Below are 13,650 nucleotides of genomic sequence, written 5' to 3'. Positions count from 1 at the left end.
TAATTGACAAAAAAATTAAAACGATGCTCATGTACCATGAAAGAGAGTTTAATATACATTAATAAAAATGTAGAATGTGTTTATAAATTTTAAAACAACATTAAAGATCACAGGCTTCAGTATATATAACATTACCGAAAAATTCAATATTTTCAAAGGGGTTAACACATAGATTTTGAGAAAAATTCAAAAATATGAAAATACTGTTTTAATGCATAGTTTCTTCCTTCACTAACATATGATGAAGGCAAGAGGTTTGAAACTTTTGTTGTCTCTGTTTTTCTAGAAAATACCGATTTTATAGTGGTTAGTCCACCAATTGAAGGAGTATTATGAAGTTTTACTAAATTAATTGATAAAAAATTAAAATGATACCTATGTATCATGAAAGATAGTTTAATATACATTAATAAAAATGTAGAATGTGTTTTGAAAATTTAAAACAACACTAAAAATCATAGGCTTAGTATATAGAGCATTTACCGAAAAATCAATATTTTCGTAGTGTTAACACATAGATTTTGAAAAAAAATTCAAAAATATGAAAATTCTCTTTTAATACATAGTTGCATACTTCACTAACATATGATGAAGGTCAAAGAGGTTTGGAACTTTCGTTGTCACCGTTTCTTTAGAAAATAGCAATTTTATAGTGGTTAATCCACAAATTTAGGGAGTCTTATGAATATTTACTAGATTAATTGACAAAGAAATAAAACGATGTCCATGTACCATGAAAGAGAGTTTAATATACATTGATATAAATTTAAAATGTGTTTACAAATTTTAAAACAACACTAAAGATCATAGGCTTCACTATATAGAGCATTGACCAAAATGCAATATTTTCATAGGGGTTAGCACATAGATTTTGAGAAAAATTCAAAAATATGAAAATACTGTTTTAATGCATAGTTGCATCATTCACTAATATATGATGATGGTCAAAAAGGTTTGGAACTTTTGTTGTCTTCGTTTTTTTTGAAGAAAAAGAAAATTTATAGTGGTTAGTCCACCAATTTAGGGAGTATTACGAAGTTTTACTTAATTAATTGACAACAAATTAAAACAATACCCATGTACCATGAAAGAGAGTTTAATATACATTAATAAAAATTTAGAATGTGTTTAGAAATTTTAAAACAAAACTAAAGATCATAGGCTTCAGTATATATAGCATTTACCAAAAATTCAATATTTTTGTAGGGGTACACATAGATTTTGAGAAAAATTCAAAAATATGAAAATGATGTTTTAATTCATAGTTGCAACCTTCACTAACATATGATGAATGTCAAAGAGGTTTGAAACTTTTTTTGTCTCTATTTTCTAGAAAATAGCGATATTATAGTGGTTAATCCACCAATTTATGGAGTATTATGAAGTTTTACTAAATTAGTTGACAAAAAAATTAAACCGATGCTCATGTACTATGAAATAGAATTTAATATACATTAATACAAATGTATAATGTGTTTAAAAATTTTAAAACAACAATAAATATCATGGGTTTCAGTATATAGAGCATTACCGAAAATTTAATATTTTCGTAAGGGTTAACACATAGATTTTGAGAAAAATTCAAAAGATTTGAGAATACTGTTTTAATACATATTTGAATCATGTAATAAAATATGATGAAGTTCAAGAGGTTTGGAACCTTTGTTGTCTCCGTTTCTCTAGGAAATAGCAATTTTATAGTGGTTAGTCTAACGATTTAGGGAGTATTTGCAGTTTTGCTAAATTAATTGATAAAAAATTAGAACGATTTCCATGTACCATGAAAAGGAGTTTATCATAAATTAATACCAATGTAAAATATGGTTATAAATTTTAAAACGAATTAAAAGATTATAGGCTTCATATATAGAGCATTTACCGAAAACTCACTATTTTCATAGGGGGGTACACATAGCTTTTGAAAAAAAATCAAAATATTTGACAATACTGTTTTAATGCATAGTTGAATCATGTAATAACATATGATGAAGTTCAAAGAGGTTTGGAACCTTTGTTGTCTCCGTTTTTCTAAGGAATAGCAATTTTATAGTGGTTAGTCTAATGATTTAGGGAGTATTTGCAGTTTTGCTAAATTAATAGATAAAAAATTAGAACGATGTCCATGTACCATGAAAAGAAGTTTATCATACATTAATACAAACGTATAATGTGGTTTTAAATTTTACAACAAATTTAAAGATTATAGGCTTCATATATAGAGCATTTACCGAAAACTCACTATTTCCGTAGGAGTAAACACATAGATTTTGAAAAAAAATCAAAAAAATTGAAAATACTGTTTTAATACATATTTGAATCAAGTAATAAATTATGATGAAGTTCAAAGAGTTTTGGAACCTTTGTTGTCTCCGTTTCTCTAGGGAATAGCAATTTTATAGTGGTTAGTCTAATGATTTATGGAGTATTTGCAGTTTTGCTAAATTAATGGATAAAAAATTAGAACGATGTCCATGTACCATGAAAAGAAGTTTATCATACATTAATACAAAGGTATAATGTGGTTATAAATTTTAAAACGAATTAAAAGATTATAGGCTTCATATATAGAGCATTTACCAAAAACTCACTATTTTTCGTAGGGGTTAACACATAGATTTTGAAAAAAATTCAAAAAATTGAGAATACTGTTTTAATACATATTTGAATCATGTAATAAAATATGATGAAGTTCAAAGAGGTTTTGAACCTTTGTTGTCTCTGTTTCTCTAAGGAATAGCAATTTTATAGTGGTTAGTTCAGTGATTTAGGGAGTATTTACAGTTTTGCTAAACTAATTGATACAAAAATTAGAACGATGTCCATGTACCATGAAGAGGAGTTTATCATAAATTAATACAAATGTATAATGTGGTTATAAATTTTAAAACGAATTAAAAGATTATAGGCTTCATATATAGAGCATTTACCGAAAACTCACTATTTCCGTAGGGAGGGGTACACATAGATTTTGAGAAAAATTCAAAAAATTTGAGAATACTGTTTTAAGAAATATTTGAATCATGTAAGAAAATATGATGAAGTTCAAAGAGGTTTGAAACCTATGTTGTCTCTGTTTCTCTAAGGAAATAGCAATTTTATAGTGGTTAGTCTAATGATTTAGGGAGTATTTGCAGTTTTGCTAAATTAATTGATAAAAAATTAGAACGATTTCCATGTACCATGAAAAGGAGTTTATCATAAATTAATACTAATGTAAAATGTGGTTATAAATTTTAAAACGAATTAAAAGATTATAGGCTTCATATATAGAGCATTTACCGAAAACTCACTATTTTCGTAGGGGGGTACACATAGCTTTTGAAAAAAAATCAAAATATTTGACAATACTGTTTTAATGCATAGTTGAATCATGTAATAACATATGATGAAGTTCAAAGAGGTTTGGAACCTTTGTTGTCTCCGTTTCTCTAAGGAATAGCAATTTTATAGTGGTTTAGTCTAATGATTTAGGGAGTATTTGCAGTTTTGCTAAATTAATGGATAAAAAATTAGAACGATGTCCATGTACCATGAAAAGAAGTTTATCATACATTAATACAAACGTATAATGTGGTTTTAAATTTTACAACAAATTTAAAGATTATAGGCTTCATATATAGAGCATTTACCGAAAACTCACTATTTCCGTAGGAGTAAACACATAGATTTTGAAAAAAAATTGAAAAAATTGAAAATACTGTTTTAATACATATTTGAATCAAGTAATAAATTATGATGAAGTTCAAAGAGTTTTGGAACCTTTGTTGTCTCCGTTTCTCTAGGGAATAGCAATTTTATAGTGGTTAGTCTAATGATTTAGGGAGTTTTTGCAGTTTTGCTAAATTAATGGATAAAAAATTAGAACGATGTCCATGTACCATGAAAAGAAGTTTATCATACATTAATACAAAGGTATAATGTGGTTATAAATTTTAAAACGAATTAAAAGATTATAGGCTTCATATACAGAACATTTACCGAAAACTCACTATTTTTCGTAGGTGTTAACATATAGATTTTGAAAAAAATTCAAAAAAATTGAGAATACTGTTTTAATACATATTTGAATCATGTAATAAAATATGATGAAGTTCAAAGAGGTTTTGAACCTTTGTTGTCTCTGTTTCTCTAAGGAATAGTAATTTTATAGTGGTTAGTTCAATGATTTAGGAAGTATTACAGTTTGGCTAAATTAATTGATAAAAAAATTAGAACGATGTCCATGTACCATGAAGAGGAGTTTATCATAAATTAATACAAATGTATAATGTGGTTATAAATTTTAAAACGAATTAAAAGATTATAGGCTTCATATATAGAGCATTTACCGAAAACTCACTATTTTCGTAGGGAGGGGTACACATAGATTTTGAGAAAAATTCAAAAAATTTGAGAATACTATTTTAAGAAATATTTGAATCATGTAAGAAAATATGATGAAGTTCAAAGAGGTTTGAAACCTTTGTTGTCTTTGTTTCTCTAAGGAATAGCAATTTTATAGTAGTTAGTCAAATGATTTAGACAGTATTTACAGTTTTGCTAAATTAATTGATTAAAAATTAGAACGATGTCCATGTACCATGAAAAGAATTTTATCATAAATTAATACAAATTTATAATGTGGTTTAAAATTTTAAAACGAATTAAAAGATTATAGGCTTCATATATAAAACATTTACCGAAAACTCACTATTTTCGTAGGGGGGCACACATAGATTTTTAGAAAAATTAAAAAAAAATTGACAATACTGTTTTAATGCATAGTTGAATCATGTAATAACATATGATGAAGTTCAAAGAGGTTTGGAACCTTTGTTGTCTCCGTTTCTCTAAGGAATAGCAATTTTATAGTGGTTAGTCTAATGATTTAGGGAGTATTTGCAGTTTTGCTAAATTAATGGATAAAAAATTAGAACGATGTCCATGTACCATGAAAAGAAGTTTATCATACATTAATACAACCGTATAATGTGGTTTTAAATTTTACAACAAATTTAAAGATTATAGGCTTCATATATAGAGCATTTACCGAAAACTCACTATTTCCGTAGGGGTAAACACATAGATTTTGAAAAAAATTCAAAAAAATTGAAAATACTGTTTTAATACATATTTGAATCAAGTAATAAATTATGATGAAGTTCAAAGAGTTTTGGAACCTTTGGTGTCTCCGTTTCTCTAGGGAATAGCAATTTTATAGTGGTTAGTCTAATGATTTAGGGAGTTTTTGTAGTTTTGCTAAATTAATGGATAAAAAATTAGAACGATGTCCATGTACCATGAAAAAAAGTTTATCATACATTAATACAAAGGTATAATGTGGTTATAAATTTTAAAACGAATTAAAAGATTATAGGCTTCTTATATAGAGCATTTACCGAAAACTCACTATTTTTCGTAGGGGTTAACACATAGATTTTGAAAAAAATTCAAAAAATTGAGAATACTGTTTTAATACATATTTGAATCATGTAATAAAATATGATGAAGTTCAAAGAGGTTTGGAACCTTTGTTGTCTCTGTTTCTCTAAGGAATAGCAATTTTATAGTGGTTAGTCTAATGATTTAGGGAGTATTTACAGTTTTGCTAAATTAATTGATAAAAAATTAGAACGATGTCCATGTACCATGAAAAGGAGTTTATCATAAATTAATACAAATGTATAATGTGGTTATAAATTTTAAAACGAATTAAAAGATTATAGGCTTCATATATAGAGCATTTACCGAAAACTCACTATTTTCGTAGGGGGGTACACATAGATTTTGAGAAAAATTCAAAAAATTTGAGAATACTGTTTTAATACATATTTGAATCATGTAATAAAATATGATGAAGTTTAAAGAGGTTTGGAAACCTTTGTTGTCTCTGTTTCTCTAAGGAATAGCAATTTTATAGTGGTTAGTCCAATGATTTAGGAGTATTACAGTTTTGCTAAATTAATTGATAAAAAATTAGAACGATGTCCATGTACCATGAAAAGAAGTTTATCATAAATTAATACAAATGTATAATGTGGTTATAAATTTTAAAACGAATTAAAAGATTATAGGCTTCATATATAAAGCATTTACCGAAAACTCACTATTTTCGTAAGGGGGTTCACATAGATTTTGAGAAAAATTCAAAAAATTTGACAACACTGTTTTAATACATATTTGAGTCATGTAATAATATATGATGAAGTTCAAAGAGGTTTGGAACCTTTGTTGTCTCCGTTTCTCTAGGGAATAGCAATTTTATAGTGGTTAGTCCAATGATTTAGGGAGTATTTGCAGTTTTGCTAAATTAATGGATAAAAAATTAGAACGATGTCCATGTACCATGAAAAGAAGTTTATCATACATTAATATAAATGTGTAATGTGGTTATAAATTTTAAAACGAATTAAAAGATTATAGGCTTCATATATAGAGCATTTACCGAAAACTCACTATTTTCGTAGGGGGGTACACATAGATTTTGGGAAAAATTCAAAAAATTTGACAACACTGTTTTAATACATATTTGAATCATGTAATAATATATGATGAAGTTCAAAGAGGTTTGGAACCTTTGTTGTCTCCGTTTCTCTAGGGAATAGCAATTTTATAGTGGTTAGTCCAATGATTTAGGGAGTATTTGCAGTTTTGCTAAATTAATGGATAAAAAATTAGAACGATGTCCATGTACCATGAAAAGAAGTTTATCATACATTAATACAAAGGTATAATGTGGTTTTAAATTTTAAAACAAATTTAAAGATTATAGGCTTCATATATAGAGCATTAACCGAAAACTCACTATTTTCGTAGGGGGTTAACACATAGATTTTGAGAAAAATTCAAAAAATATGAGAATACTGTTTTAATACATATTTGAATCATGTAATAAAATATGATGAAGTTCAAAGAGGTTTGGAACCTTTGTTGTCTCTGTTTCTCTAAGGAATAGCAATTTTATAGTGGTTAGTCCAATGATTTAGGGAGTATTTGCAGTTTTGCTAAATTAATGGATAAAAAATTAGAACGATGTCCATGTACCATGAAAAGAAGTTTATCATACATTAATACAAAGTATAATGTGGTTTTAAATTTCAAAACAAATTTAAAGATTATAGGCTTTATATATAGAGCATTTATCGAAAACTCACTATTTTCGTAGGGGTTAACACATAGATTTTGAGAAAAAATCAAAAATTTGAGAATACTGTTTTAATACATATTTGAATCATGTAATAAAATATGATGAAGTTCAAAGAGGTTTGGAACCTTTGTTGTCTCTGTTTCTCTAAGGAATAGCAATTTTATAGTGGTTAGTCCAATGATTTAGGGAGTATTTACAGTTTTGCTAAATTAATTGATTAAAAATTAGAACGATGTCCATGTAGCATGACAAGGAGTTTATCATAAATTAATACAAATGTATAATGTGGTTATAAATTTTAAAACGAATTAAAAGATTATAGGATTCATATATAGAGCATTTACCGAAAACTCACTATTTTCGTAGGGGGCCACACATAGATTTTGAGAAAAATTCAAAAAGTTGATAATACTGTTTTAATGCATAGTTGAATCATGTAGTAACATATGATGAAGTTCAAAGAGGTTTGGAACCTTTGTTGTCTCCGTTTTTCTAAGGAATAGAAATTTTATAGTGTTTAGTCTAATGATTTAGGGTAATGATTTAAGGAGTATTTGCAGTTTTGCTAAATTACTTGATAAAAAATTAGAACGATGTCCATGTACCATGAAAAGAAGTTTATCACACATTAATACAAAGGTATAATGTGGTTTTAAATTTTAAAACAAATTTAAAGATTATAGGCCTCATATATAGAGCATTTATCGAAAACTCACTATTTTCGTAGGGGTTAACACAAAGATTTTGAGAAAAATTCAAAAAATTGAGAATACTGTTTTAATACATATTTGAATCATGTAATAAAATATGATGAAGTTCAAAGAGGTTTGGAACCTTTGTTGTCTCTGTTTCTCTAAGGAATAGCAATTTTATAGTGTTAGTCCAATGATTTAGGGAGTATTACAGTTTTGCTAAATTAATTGATAAAAAATTAGAACGATGTCCATGTACCATGAAAAGAATTTATCATAAATTAATACAAATGTATAATGTGGTTTAAATTTTAAAACGAATTAAAAGATTATAGGCTTCATATATAGAGCATTTACCGAAAACTCACTATTTTCGTAGGGGGGTACACATAGATTTTGAGAAAAATTCAAATTTGAGAATACTGTTTTAATACATATTTGAATCATGTAAAAAATATGATGAAGTTCAAAGAGGTTTGGAACCTTTGTTGTCTCCGTTTCTCTAGGGAATAGCAATTTTATAGTGGTTAGTCCAATGATTTAGGGAGTATTTGCAGTTTTGCTAAATTAATTGATAAAAAATTAGAACGATGTCCATGTACCATGAAAAGAATTTATCATAAATTAATACAAATTGTAATGTGGTTATAAATTTTAAAACAAATTAAAAGATTATAGGCTTCATATATAGAGCATTTACCGAAAACTCACTATTTTCGTAGGGGGGTACACATAGATTTGAGAAAAATTCAAAAATAAATTTTAATACATATTGAATCATGTAATAAATATGATGAAGTTCAAAGAGGTTTGGAACCTTTGTTGTCTCCGTTTCTCTAGGGAATAGCAATTTTATAGTGGTTAGTCCAATGATTTAGGGAGTATTTGCAGTTTTGCTAAATTAATGGATAAAAAATTAGAACGATGTCCATGTACCATGAAAAGAAGTTTATCATACATTAATACAAAGGTATAATGTGGTTTAAATTTTAAAACAAATTTAAAGATTATAGGCTTCATATATAGAGCATTTACCGAAAACTCACTATTTTCCGTTTTTGAGAAAAATTCAAAAAATTTGAGAATACTGTTTTAATACATATTTGAATCATGTAATAAATATGATGAAGTTCAAAGAGTTTGGAACCTTTGTTGTCTCTGTTTCTCTAAGGAATAACAATTTTATAGTGGTTAGTCCAATGATTTAGGGAGTATTTGCAGTTTTGCTAAATTAATTGATAAAAAATTAGAACGATGTCCATGTACCATGAAAAGGAGTTTATCATAAATTAATACAAATGTATAATGTGGTTATAAATTTAAAACAAATTAAAAGATTATAGGCTTCATATATAGAGCATTTACCGAAAACTCACTATTTTCATGGGGGTACACATAGATTTTGAGAAAAATTCAAAATTTGACAATACTGTTTTAATACATATTTGAATCATGTAATAAAATATGATGAAGTTCAAAGAGGTTTGGAACCTTTGTTGTCTCCGTTTCTCTAGGAATAGCAATTTTATAGTGGTTAGTCCAATGATTTAGGGAGTATTTGCAGTTTTGCTAAATTAATGGATAAAAATTAGAACGATGTCCATGTACCATGAAAAGAAGTTTATCATACATTAATACAAAGGTATAATGTGGTTTTAAATTTTAAACAAATTTAAAGATTATAGGCTTCATATATAGAGCATTTACCGAAAACTCACTTTTTCGTAGGGGTTAACAATAGATTTTGAGAAAAATTCAAAAATTTGAAAATACTGTTTTAATACATATTTGAATCATGTAATAAAATATGATGAAGTTCAAAGAGGTTTGGAACCTTTGTTGTCTCTGTTTCTCTAAGGAATAGCAATTTTATAGTGGTTAGTCCAATGATTTAGGGAGTATTTGCAGTTTTGCTAAATTAATGGATAAAAATTAGAACGATGTCCATGTACCATGAAAAGAAGTTTATCATACATTAATACAAAGGTATAATGTGGTTTAAATTTTAAAACAATTTAAAAGATTATAGGCTTCATATATAGAGCATTTACCGAAAACTCACTATTTTCGTAGGGTTAACACATAGATTTTGAGAAAAATTCAAAAAAATTTGAGAATACTGTTTTAATACATATTTGAATCATGTAATAAATATGATGAAGTTCAAAGAGGTTTGGAACCTTTGTTGTCTCTGTTTCTCTAAGGAATAGCAATTTTATAGTGGTTAGTCCAATGATTTAGGGAGTATACAGTTTTGCTAAATTAATTGATTAAAAATTAGAACGATGTCCATGTACCATGAAAAGGAGTTTATCATAAATTAATACAAATTATAATGTGGTTATAAATTTTAAAACGAATTAAAGATTATAGGCTTCATATATAGAGCATTTACCGAAAACTCACTATTTTCGTAGGGGGGTACACATAGATTTTGAGAAAAATTCAAAAATTTGACAATACTGTTTTAATACATATTTGAATCATGTAATAACATATGAAGTTCAAAGAGGTTTGGAACCTTTGTGTCTCCGTTTCTCTAAGGAATAGCAATTTTATAGTGGTTAGTCCAATGATTTAGGGAGTATTTGCAGTTTTGCTAAATTAATGGATAAAAAATTAGAACGATGTCCATGTACCATGAAAAGAAGTTTATCATAAATTAATACAAATGTATAATGTGGTTTAAATTTTAAAACAAATTAAAAGATTATAGGCTTCATATATAGAGCATTTACCGAAAACTCACTATTTTCGTAGGGGGTTCACATAGATTTGAGAAAAAATTCAAAAAATTTGACAATACTGTTTTAATACATATTTGAATCATGTAATAAAATATGATGAAGTTCAAAGAGGTTTGGAACCTTTGTTGTCTCCGTTTCTCTAGGGAATAGCAATTTTATAGTGGTTAGTCCAATGATTTAGGGAGTATTTGCAGTTTTGCTAAATTAATGGATAAAAAATTAGAACGATGTCCATGTACCATGAAAAGAAGTTTATCATACATTAATACAAATGTATAATGTGGTTTTAAATTTTAAAACGAAATTAAAAGATTATAGGCTTCATATATAGAGCATTTACCGAAAACTCACTATTTTCGTAGGGGGTACACATAGATTTTGAGAAAAATTCAAAAAAAATTGACAATACTGTTTTAATACATATTTGAATCATGTAATAAAATATGAAAGTTCAAAGAGGTTTGGAACCTTTGTTGTCTCGTTTCTCTAGGGAATAGCAATTTTATAGTGGTTAGTCCAATGATTTAGGGAGTATTTGCAGTTTTGCTAAATTAATGGATAAAAATTAGAACGATGTCCATGTACCATGAAAAGAAGTTTATCATACATTAATACAAAGGTATAATGTGGTTTTAAATTTTAAAACAAATTTAAAGATTATAGGCATTATATATAGAGCATTTACCGAAAACTCACTATTTTCGTAGGGGTTAACAAATAGATTTTGAGAAAAATTCAAAAAATTTGAGAATACTGTTTTAATACATATTTGAAACATGTAATAAAATATGATGAAGTTCAAAGAGGTTTGGAACCTTTGTTGTCTCTGTTTCTCTAAGGAATATCAATTTTATAGTGGTTAGTCCAATGATTTAGGGAGTATTTGCAGTTTTGCTAAATTAATAGATAAAAAATTAGAACGATGTCCATGTACCATGAAAAGAAGTTTATCATACATTAATACAAAGGTATAATGTGGTTTTAAATTTTAAAACAAATTTAAGATTATAGGCTTCATATATAGAGCATTTACCGAAAACTCACTATTTTCGTAGGGGTTAAACATAGATTTTGAGAAAAATTCAAAAAATTTGAGAATACTGTTTTAATACATATTTGAATCATGTAATAAAATATGATGAAGTTCAAAGAGGTTTGGAACCTTTGTTGTCTCTGTTTCTCTAGGAATAGCAATTTATAGTGGTTAGTCCAATGATTTAGGGAGTATTTGCAGTTTTGCTAAATTAATGGATAAAAAATTAGAACGATGTCCATGTACCATGAAAAGAAGTTTATCATACATTAATACAAAGGTATAATGTGGTTTTAAATTTTAAAACAAATTTAAAGATTATAGGCTTTATATATAGAGCATTTACGAAAACTCACTATTTTCGTAGGGGTTAACACATAGATTTTGAGAAAAAATCAAAAATTTGAGAATACTGTTTTAATACATATTTGAATCATGTAATAAAATATGATGAAGTTCAAAGAGGTTTGGAACCTTTGTTGTCTCTGTTTCTCTAAGGAAGCAATTTTATAGTGGTTAGTCCAATGATTTAGGGAGTATTTACAGTTTTGCTAAATTAATGGATAAAAATTAGAACGATGTCCATGTACCATGAAAAGAGTTTATCATAAATTAATACAAATGTATAATGTGGTTATAAATTTTAAAACAAATTAAAAGATTATAGGCTTCATATATAGAGCATTTACCGAAAACTCACTATTTTCGTAGGGGGGACACATAGATTTTGAGAAAAATTCAAAAAATTGACAATACTGTTTAATACATAGTTGAATCATGTAATAAAATATGATGAAGTTCAAAGAGGTTTGGAACCTTTGTTGTCTCCGTTTCTCTAAGGAATAGCAATTTTATAGTGGTTAGTCCAATGATTTAGGGAGTATTTGGAGTTTTGCAGTTTAAATTAATGGATAAAAAATTAGAACGATGTCCATGTACCATGAAAAGAAGTTTATCATACATTAATACAAGTATAATGTGGTTTTAAATTTTAAAACAAATTTAAAGATTATAGGCCTCATATATAGAGCATTTATCGAAAACTCACTATTTTCGTAGGGGTTAACACAAAGATTTTGAGAAAAAATTCAAAAAATTGAGAATACTGTTTTAATACATATTTGAATCATGTAATAAAATATGATGAAGTTCAAAGAGGTTTGGAACCTTTGTTGTCTCTGTTTCTCTAAGGAATAGCAATTTTATAGTCGTTAGTCCAATGATTTAGGGAGTATTTACAGTTTTGCTAAATTAATTGATTAAAAATTAGAACGATGTCCATGTACCATGAAAATGAATTTATCATAAATTAATACAAATGTATAATGTGGTTATAAATTTTAAAACGAATTAAAAGATTATAGGCTTCATATATAAAGCATTTACTCAACACTCACTATTTTCGTAGGGGGGCACACATAGATTTTGAGAAAAATTCAAAAAATTTGACAATACTGTTTTAATGCATAGTTGAATCATGTAATAACATATGATGAAGTTCAAAGAGGTTTGGAACCTTTGTTGTCTTCGTTTCTCTAAGGAATAGCAATTTTATAGTGGTTAGTCTAATGATTTAGGGAGTATTTGCAGTTTTGCTAAAATACTTGATAAAAAATTAGAACGATGTTCATGTACCATGAAAAGAATTTATCATAAATTAATACAAATGTATAATTGGTATAAATTTTAACAAATTAAAAGATTATAGGCTTCATATATAGAGCATTTACCGAAAACTCACTATTTTCGTAGGGGGGTACACATAGATTTTGAGAAAAATCAAAAATTTGAGAATACTGTTTTAATACATATTTGAATCATGTAATAACATATGATGAAGTTCAAAGAGGTTTGGAACCTTTGTTGTCTCGTTTCTCTAGGGAATAGCAATTTATAGTGGTTAGTCCAATGATTTAGGGAGTATTGCAGTTTTGCTAAATTAATGGATAAAAATTAGAACGATGTCCATGTACCATGAAAAGAAGTTTATCATACATTACAAAGGTATAGTGTTTTAAATTTTAAAACAAATTAAAGATTATAGGCTTCATA

Source organism: Brassica rapa, chromosome A05, assembly GCF_000309985.2.
Source record: "Brassica rapa cultivar Chiifu-401-42 chromosome A05, CAAS_Brap_v3.01, whole genome shotgun sequence".
NCBI lineage: Eukaryota > Viridiplantae > Streptophyta > Magnoliopsida > Brassicales > Brassicaceae > Brassica > Brassica rapa.
This window is presented reverse-complemented; position numbering follows the sequence as displayed.